Below are 7,954 nucleotides of genomic sequence, written 5' to 3' on the forward strand. Positions count from 1 at the left end.
GAAACAAGTATCCTTTGATCAAGTATACAATTATTTTTATTATTTATATTATGCATTGTAATAATATAAGGTATATCAGTGGGAGGGAGAGGGGATAGGGGATAGGGAAGGTGGGAGAGGAAATCCCTGAACCTGTGGAACTGTATCATTAAGAAATAGAAAAACGGGCCTGATGCGATAATGCAGTGGTTAAAGTCTTCTCCTTGCACACCCGGGATCCCATGTGGGTGTCAGTTTAATCCTGGCAGCCCTGCTTTCCATCCAGCTTCCTGCTTGTGACCTGGGAAGGCAGTGGAGGATGGCCCAAAGCCTTGGGACCCTGCATCGGCATGGGAGACCTGGAAGAAGTTGCTGGCTCCTGGCTTCGGATTGGCTCAGCTCCTCCATTGCAGCTGCTTGGAGGCGAGGTGGTGACTCATCAGACAGAAGATCTTCCTCTCTGTCTCTGTTCCTCTCTGTATATCTGACTTTCCAATGGAAATAAATAAATCTTTAAAAAAAAGTCTAAAAAAATAGAAAAATATTAAAAAAAAACACAAACAACAATAACAAAAAATAACCTAACATCTTTGAACTTATTTCTTTTACCTTGTGGACATTTCATAGCCTTTGAACAACAATTTCCCACCCCCCCCACGCCCAACTCCTGAAAACTACTATTATACTCTCTACTTTCATATTCTGCATAGAAGTGAAATTACTTAATATTTGTCTTTCTGCGCCAGGTTTATTTCACTTAATATGATGTTCGCTATTCTATTCCACATTATTACACATGATAGGATTTCTTCCTTTGAAAAATTCAAGGAGTATTTCATTATATATATATATATTCATTATTTTCTTTATTATTCAAGCTTCCAATGACAGACAATAAGGCTGATTTCATAATTTAGCCATTCTGAATAATAGTGTGATGAAAATGAAAGTGTAGATATCTTTTTGACATATTTATTCAGCATTATTTAGAAATTACTCCTCCTGACTTAAGCCTAGCCCCACTGTGGTCATTGTAGCCATCTAGAGAGTGAAGCCAAGGATGAAAAGCTTATTTTTCCCCCTTATCTTCTTCTCTATTTATAATAGGGATTTCAAAATTAAATATATCCTTTAACATTATGTCTCAAGAACATGGCAAAAAAAGAAACGCACCCTAAGGTAGCAGACAGGAGAAAATAATATAGATTAAAGACGAGTCAAAGGTAAGAGGATGAAAAAAAACAACAAAATTAAGTGCTGCTTTTTTGAAAAGATAAACAAAATTGACCAGACCTTAGCCATTAAAAATATATATATATATATGCACCCAGAAGCTACATTCTGAAATGAGAAAGAGCCATTACAATCTATTCTACAGGACTGAAAATGACAAGAAAGTACTATGGGCATTTATATGCCAAAAATTGAACAATCCTAGACATGTGCAACCTACTACAATTGAATTATGACTTAAAAACCTGAATACCTTTATAACTGGTGACACTGATTCAGTAATCTAAAACTTGTCAACAAAGAAATATCTTGGAACAGGTGACTTCACTGGTGAATTCTGCAAGTCATGGAAAGATAAATTAACAATCTTTCTGAAATTCTTCTAAAAACATGTAAGATGAAGAACTGGTTTGTCTCTCATTCTATGAGGGTAGCTTTACAGAAAAACAGCATCCCTTATAAATATTGATACAAAAATTACTGGCAAAGTATTATCAAAAAATTTAGCAGTGTATTAAAAGAGTGATCAAATGTTGTAGATAGTAACTGGATTAAAGAGACAAAACCCATCTCTTTGTTGCCTACAGGAGATACATCTCACCAACAAAAATCAGCAGAAACTTTATCACATGAATTTTGATGTTTTTGTTTTTAGTTTCATTTCTTCAAAACACTTTTTTTTCTCAATAAATTCTTCAATTATTCATAGATCATACTGTAACAACATTCTTTTCAAGAAGGTTCTTGATTTTGTTTTCATTTCTTCAGTGACAAATTAGTCATTCAGTAACATGTTATTTAAGTTCATGACATTGTAAATTTCTTTTTTTTCTTTTTTTTCTTCTTGCTCTTCATTTTGTTTTATGGCTTTGCATTTAAGGGGATGTATAGTAACTGTGAAACGGAGATTATCATATCCAGTGGCATGCTGTTTAATTTCATAGCATTGTACATTTCTGCTTTTCTTCCTGTTGTTGATTTTGTTTTGTGGCTTTTCACTTGGGGATATTTATAGTTACTGTGTAGTGGAGACTGTAATGCCCAGATGTGAGGATATGGTGCAATGTGCATCTCTACTTCCTGATTGAAGCTGGATTCTCAGTGAAACTGTTGGATGTGTCTTGACAATTGGATGCTGGACTGCCATTATCCATGCCTGCAATGACAGACTTATGAGAAACTATGCTGTTGTAATGATATGGGAGAACTCAGTGGGTGGGGGGATTTGAGGAAGGCGTACGGGAAATCCCAGAACCTATGAAACTGTATCATAAAATTATAATGATAAAAAATTAAAAAGTTATTAATAATGTACCAATGGGGGCCAACACAATGATACCGCACGCTCTAATCTTTCACCTGCAGTGCTGTCATTCCATATGAGCACTGGTTCATGTCCTGGTTGTTCCAATTCGAATCCAGCTAGCTCTCTAGCCATGACCTGTGTGTGCCTTGGGCCCCAGTACCTGCCTGGAAGACCCAGAAAAAGCATCTGACTGCCACCTTCCATGCATCTCAGTATGGGTTGTTTTGATCATTGGAGAAGTGAATCAGCAGATGCAAGACAACAGTCTCTCTTTCTCTCCTCTCTCTGTAAAATTTGTTTTTCAAATAAAAATAAATAAATCTTTAAAAAATAATGTATAAATGGAATTAATCCAGAAAGGTAAAGAAAATTCAAACCGAGCATGTACAAATGATTAATAAGTACATGAGAAGATGCTCAACATCATTAAGTAATTGAAATACAAATTAAAATAAAAATGCACTATCACTTTATGATTGCTGATATATCAAAAGAAAGAAAAACAAAGGTATTTTGGTGAGGAATTAATGAAATTAAAATCATGACCCATTGCTAGTGTGAGTATAAAATTGTTTGACTGCTAGGCAGACAGTGCAGAAGTTTATTTAAAAAATATAGACTGGATCTATGACCCGTCAGTTCCATTTCTAAATATGACTGAAATATATTTACTAAGAACATGACAAGCTAAGAACTCACATACTTTAAATTCAGTGTCTATAGAAGCATTATTCATGCAGTTGAAAGATACATGCAACTCAAATGCGTAAATAAATTGCAGTATGTACATTTAATGGAATATTAAGAAATGACAACAAAATGGAATATTGACACATGGTACAGCATGCATGACACCTGAAGTCATTATGTCAAGTGAAAAAGTACACATATCTGGGTCAAACATCATGGCATAACAAGTTAAGCCTCTGATTGCATCATGAGCCTCATACATGTGTGCCAGCTTGACTTCTGGCTGCTCTACTCCTGTTCCAGTTTCCTGCTAATGCTTCTGAAAAAAAAAAAAAAAACAACAACAACAGAATATGGCCAAGTGCTTTTGCCTGAACCCACATGGGAGACCTCAATGAAGCTCCTGGATTCTGGCTTCAGCCTGGTCCAGCCCCAGCCTTTGCAGTTATTGTGGAGTGAACCAGCAGATGGAAGCATGTTCTCTCACGCTCTCTCTCCCTATGCCTTTATAATTTTGCCTTTCAGATAAACAGAAAATCTTAGCATAATAGAATAAATAAGAAAGTACAAATATCCAATGACGTGTACTGAATCAATTCATAGAGACAGAAAGTAGAAATGCTGCTTGTAATGATAGGTACGTGCAGATAATGGAAAATTATTTTCTAATTTTTACAAAGTTGAAATTTATAATGAGGGTATTTGAAAGCACTGAACTCTATTCTTAATAATTCTATTAATTTTTTTATCATTTTCCATGATATAGTTTTGTAGATATAGGGGTTCCTCCCTCTCCATTACTCCCTTCCCTATTTCCCCTTCCACCTTTCTATCCCATATTATCACAGTAGTACAGCCCATTAGTAACAGTTACAAGTTTAACATTCTGTTATTTAAGTGTATCATGGTATTGCAGATATAGGTAAAGGTAGAAAATCTAGTATCATACTATCAAGTTATTTAAACTGTTTCACTGGGAGTTTTCATTTAAAAAAAAAACAAACTTTTTTTTTTTTTTTTTTTTTTTTTTACTTAGAGAGTCAGATTTACAGAGAGAGGAATGACAGAGAAAAAGATCTTCCATCTGCTGGTTCACTCTCCAAGTGGCCGATTTGAAGCCAGGAGCCAGGGGCTCCTTCCAGGTTTCTTATGTGGGTACAGGGGTCCAAGGCCTTGGGCTGTCCTCAACTGCTTTCCCAGGCCACATGAAGGGAGCTGGATGAGAACTGGAGCAGCCATGACATGAACTGGTGCTGTATGGGATCATAACCACTCGGCTACCACACCAGTCCCAGGAATCCTCCTTTTATTTGGTAGTAGAGATGCATACTTCAGAATAATTTTTTATCATTGAATAATTTAATCACAAGAAACTTTTGAAGAGACCTTTCGAAAGTAACAAAAACAAAAACATCCAAATCCGTGAGATGTAACTTCCACTGATTTTTTTTTTTTTTTGGTGAAATGTGTCTCTTCTAGACAACAAATAGATGTGTTCAATGACTCATAGATCATACAGTAATATCATTTTCTTCAAGAAGGTTATTGATTTTCTTTTTCATTTCTTCATTGACACATTAATTATTCAGTAGCATGTTATTTAACTTCATGGTGTTGTTAATTTCTTTTTTCTTCCCGTTGTTGATTCTGTTTTGTGGCTTTTCATTGAAGGGGATGTATAATAGCTGTGTAATGGATACTGTCATCTAGTAACATGTCATTTAACTTTATGGCATTGGAAATTTCTGGTTTTCTTCCTATTGTTGACTTTGGTTTGTGACTTTTCATTTAAGGGGATGTACAGTAGCTGGGAAATGGAGACTCACATCCAGATGTGAGACTAACATATTCAGATGTGAGGATACATCTCCACTTCTAGACAAAGATGGACTTACAATGAATCTGTTTACCATATCTTGAAAATAGGATGCTGGACTCTCTGCCATTGTCCATGCCTGCAATGATGGACATATGACTGTGTGTGAAGAATTATACTTCAGTAATGATATAGAAGAACTAGGGGGAATTGGGGAGGGAATAAGGGAAACCCCAGGAGCCTATGGAACTGTATCATAAAATGATAATATTAATAAAACAGAAATTCTTAAAAAAGTATTTTGTCATGTTTATTGCATTACAATAAAAATTTTTAAAAAATCATTGCTATTGCTATTTGAGGTTAACATGGAGAGTTCGCTGCGTTCGGTCAAGTCAATAAAATAAAGACAGTATTAGGGTAGGCACAGTGACTCAAAAAGCCAGTCATCCCTTTCGTGGCATCAGCATCCCGCCTTTGCACTGCCTTGTGTGTCCTGGATGCTTTACTACTGATTCAGCTCTCTGATTATGGCCTGGAAAAGCAGTGAAAGACAACCCAAGTCCTTGAGACTCTGCACACACATGGGATTCTTGGAAGAAGTTCCTAGGTCCCAGCTTCGGATTAGTCCAGCTGTGGCTGTTGCCACCATTTGGGGAGTGAACCAGTGGAGAGAAGACTTTCCCCTTCTCACTTTAAAACGTCCTTTCAAATGGAAATAAATGTCTTTAAAAAAGACAATTTTGTGGTCACCCCAAAAAATATCCACCCCCAAATGTGACAATACTTCTTTTACTGATCCAGGTTTTGATGATACTCTCCTTCTTTGAGTTGATTGTGTTATGTGAACTTCACGGGTTGATTCTAGGCAGAAAATCAGACATCCACATTAACTGATGGGGCAATTGATTTGGCTAATTGGTTAGTAGTCCATACGTTGTATTTTGTATGAATGAACTGAATGAACATCTGGTTAAATTTCCAGCCAATCTATTGCTAGTGACTGTGGTAGCCAGGTATAAAGTCAGAGATAAGTAATTTTGGCCTTTTTGGCTTGACTTGGCCACAGAGAAAAATCTTCATTTTAAAAGTCTCAAGTTCTACAAGTACTTCTCAGGAAATGCTCCTGTGGAAGTAAGGCAGAGGGAAAGAATATTTGATTCCAGATGGTTTCGTTTCCCACAGAAATACACTGTCTAGTCAAAGGAGATGCATGACGAGTCTCTTAGTCAGAGGTGGCCTTGAAGCTTCTGTTTATTTTTGTAGAACAACACACACACCCCTTTAGGGATATTTATTCCTGTGCTGAGTTATGGGATGTGCATGTTTTTCTGTCTGAGAATGCAGTACTTCAGTGTCATGGGTCTGATTTCATGAGAGATAGTGCTGCCCTCTCCCATGTCCACTGTTAGCCCTTTGATGACATCTCTTTAATTTATTGGTCTTTGTATTTCCTTAAAGAGGTAGTGTGGTGGGGGGGTATGAGCCAGCTGGAAAAAGCCTCTCTAGTCAGCATCAAATCGCCTTCCTGTGCTTCATTGTTTGTTTGCTATAGAGGGTGGGTTGTTTTGAAGGATGTCCCTGTCTGGCACCAATGGATCCTTCTGATTGACCCTCTTGACTTGGAATGAAAGTCAACACTGCATTTAGCTTTTGAACAAAGCTGGAGGCTTAGATGATTAAGTTGTCTTGTTTGTAATTATCTAGCCAAGCAGTTTGTCCCACCCTCTTCCACAGTTAAGCGGTAGAGGGGTCAAAAAAGCCATGATTAGGGTCTGGTATATGTTCCTTTGTGGCTACCCAAGTGTGGAAGAAACTTCCTTCAGAGAAAGGAGCTGGAAGATGCATCAGGGATATTTAACTTGTGTCAGCCACCTAACTTTCTCAGTTCCTGAAGTAGCTTAAATTTCTCCTTTTTTTCTTCCTCATCCTTACTCACAGTCAAAAGGTTTTCCACATTGCAATAAGGCCACATGTATTAGCACAGACCCAACATATTAAAACAATGCTAATAGGTGTCATGGCAGCACAGTTAAATGGACATAAAGTACTCAACTACCATGATGAAAACATAAAGAAAATAGTATACATTTACACAATAAAACACATAAAATATAAGAACATCTGAAAATTATCTTCCTTGATTCAATTCACTGCATTTTTCAGTTTATGTTATGGTAACTCTTAAACAGCGTTCCATTAATTTGCACACATTTCATTTTCATGAGATAGTACTGGGTTCGTGCGGTCTGTAATGTCCTGGGATAGGAATTGTCAGGTACAGGAGAAAACATAGTCTCCTTTCCCAGGTACAAACAGTTGAAAAGGCTAGAATCAAGTTCAAACTAATTAAGGGAATAGTAGCATTGATTAGATAGAAAGCATTTAAGTTTTCTGTATAATTAAAATGGTGTTGATATGTATGTGTGTGCTGATGTATGTATACACAAATGCAACATAAACATTGACAAATAAGAGATAGCAAATGTCTAATGTATAATAATTGAATCATTTAATGGAGATTTAATACTTCTTTCAAATAATTGAACACAGATTAATTTTTCAGATTAAAAATAGCAAGGGATATGAAAAATGAACTTCCATTCAAAAGAAACAATTATTTGTAAACAGAGGAAAGGGGCTGTTGAAATTCAAAAAAATGAAAATAAAGCATGTAAATATTTATTTATTTGAAATGCAGAGTGACAGAGACAGAGGGAGAGACAGGAATAGAAAGAGATCTTTTATCCAATGGTCCACTCACAAGACAACTTCTTTAATGCCCCAAGCTGGGCAGGTGGAAGCCAGTAGCCAGCAATACATTTGGGTCTCCCAAGTGGGTGATAGGGACCCAAGCACTTGGATTAGCTTGCACTGCTGTCTCAGCTGCATCATCAGAGAACTGGATCAGGAGTGGGTCAAAGCTGAAG

Source organism: Ochotona curzoniae, unplaced genomic scaffold (assembly GCF_017591425.1).
Source record: "Ochotona curzoniae isolate NIBS_2020 unplaced genomic scaffold, NIBS_Ocur_1.0 contig_1274, whole genome shotgun sequence".
Classification (NCBI taxonomy): Eukaryota; Metazoa; Chordata; class Mammalia; order Lagomorpha; family Ochotonidae; genus Ochotona; species Ochotona curzoniae.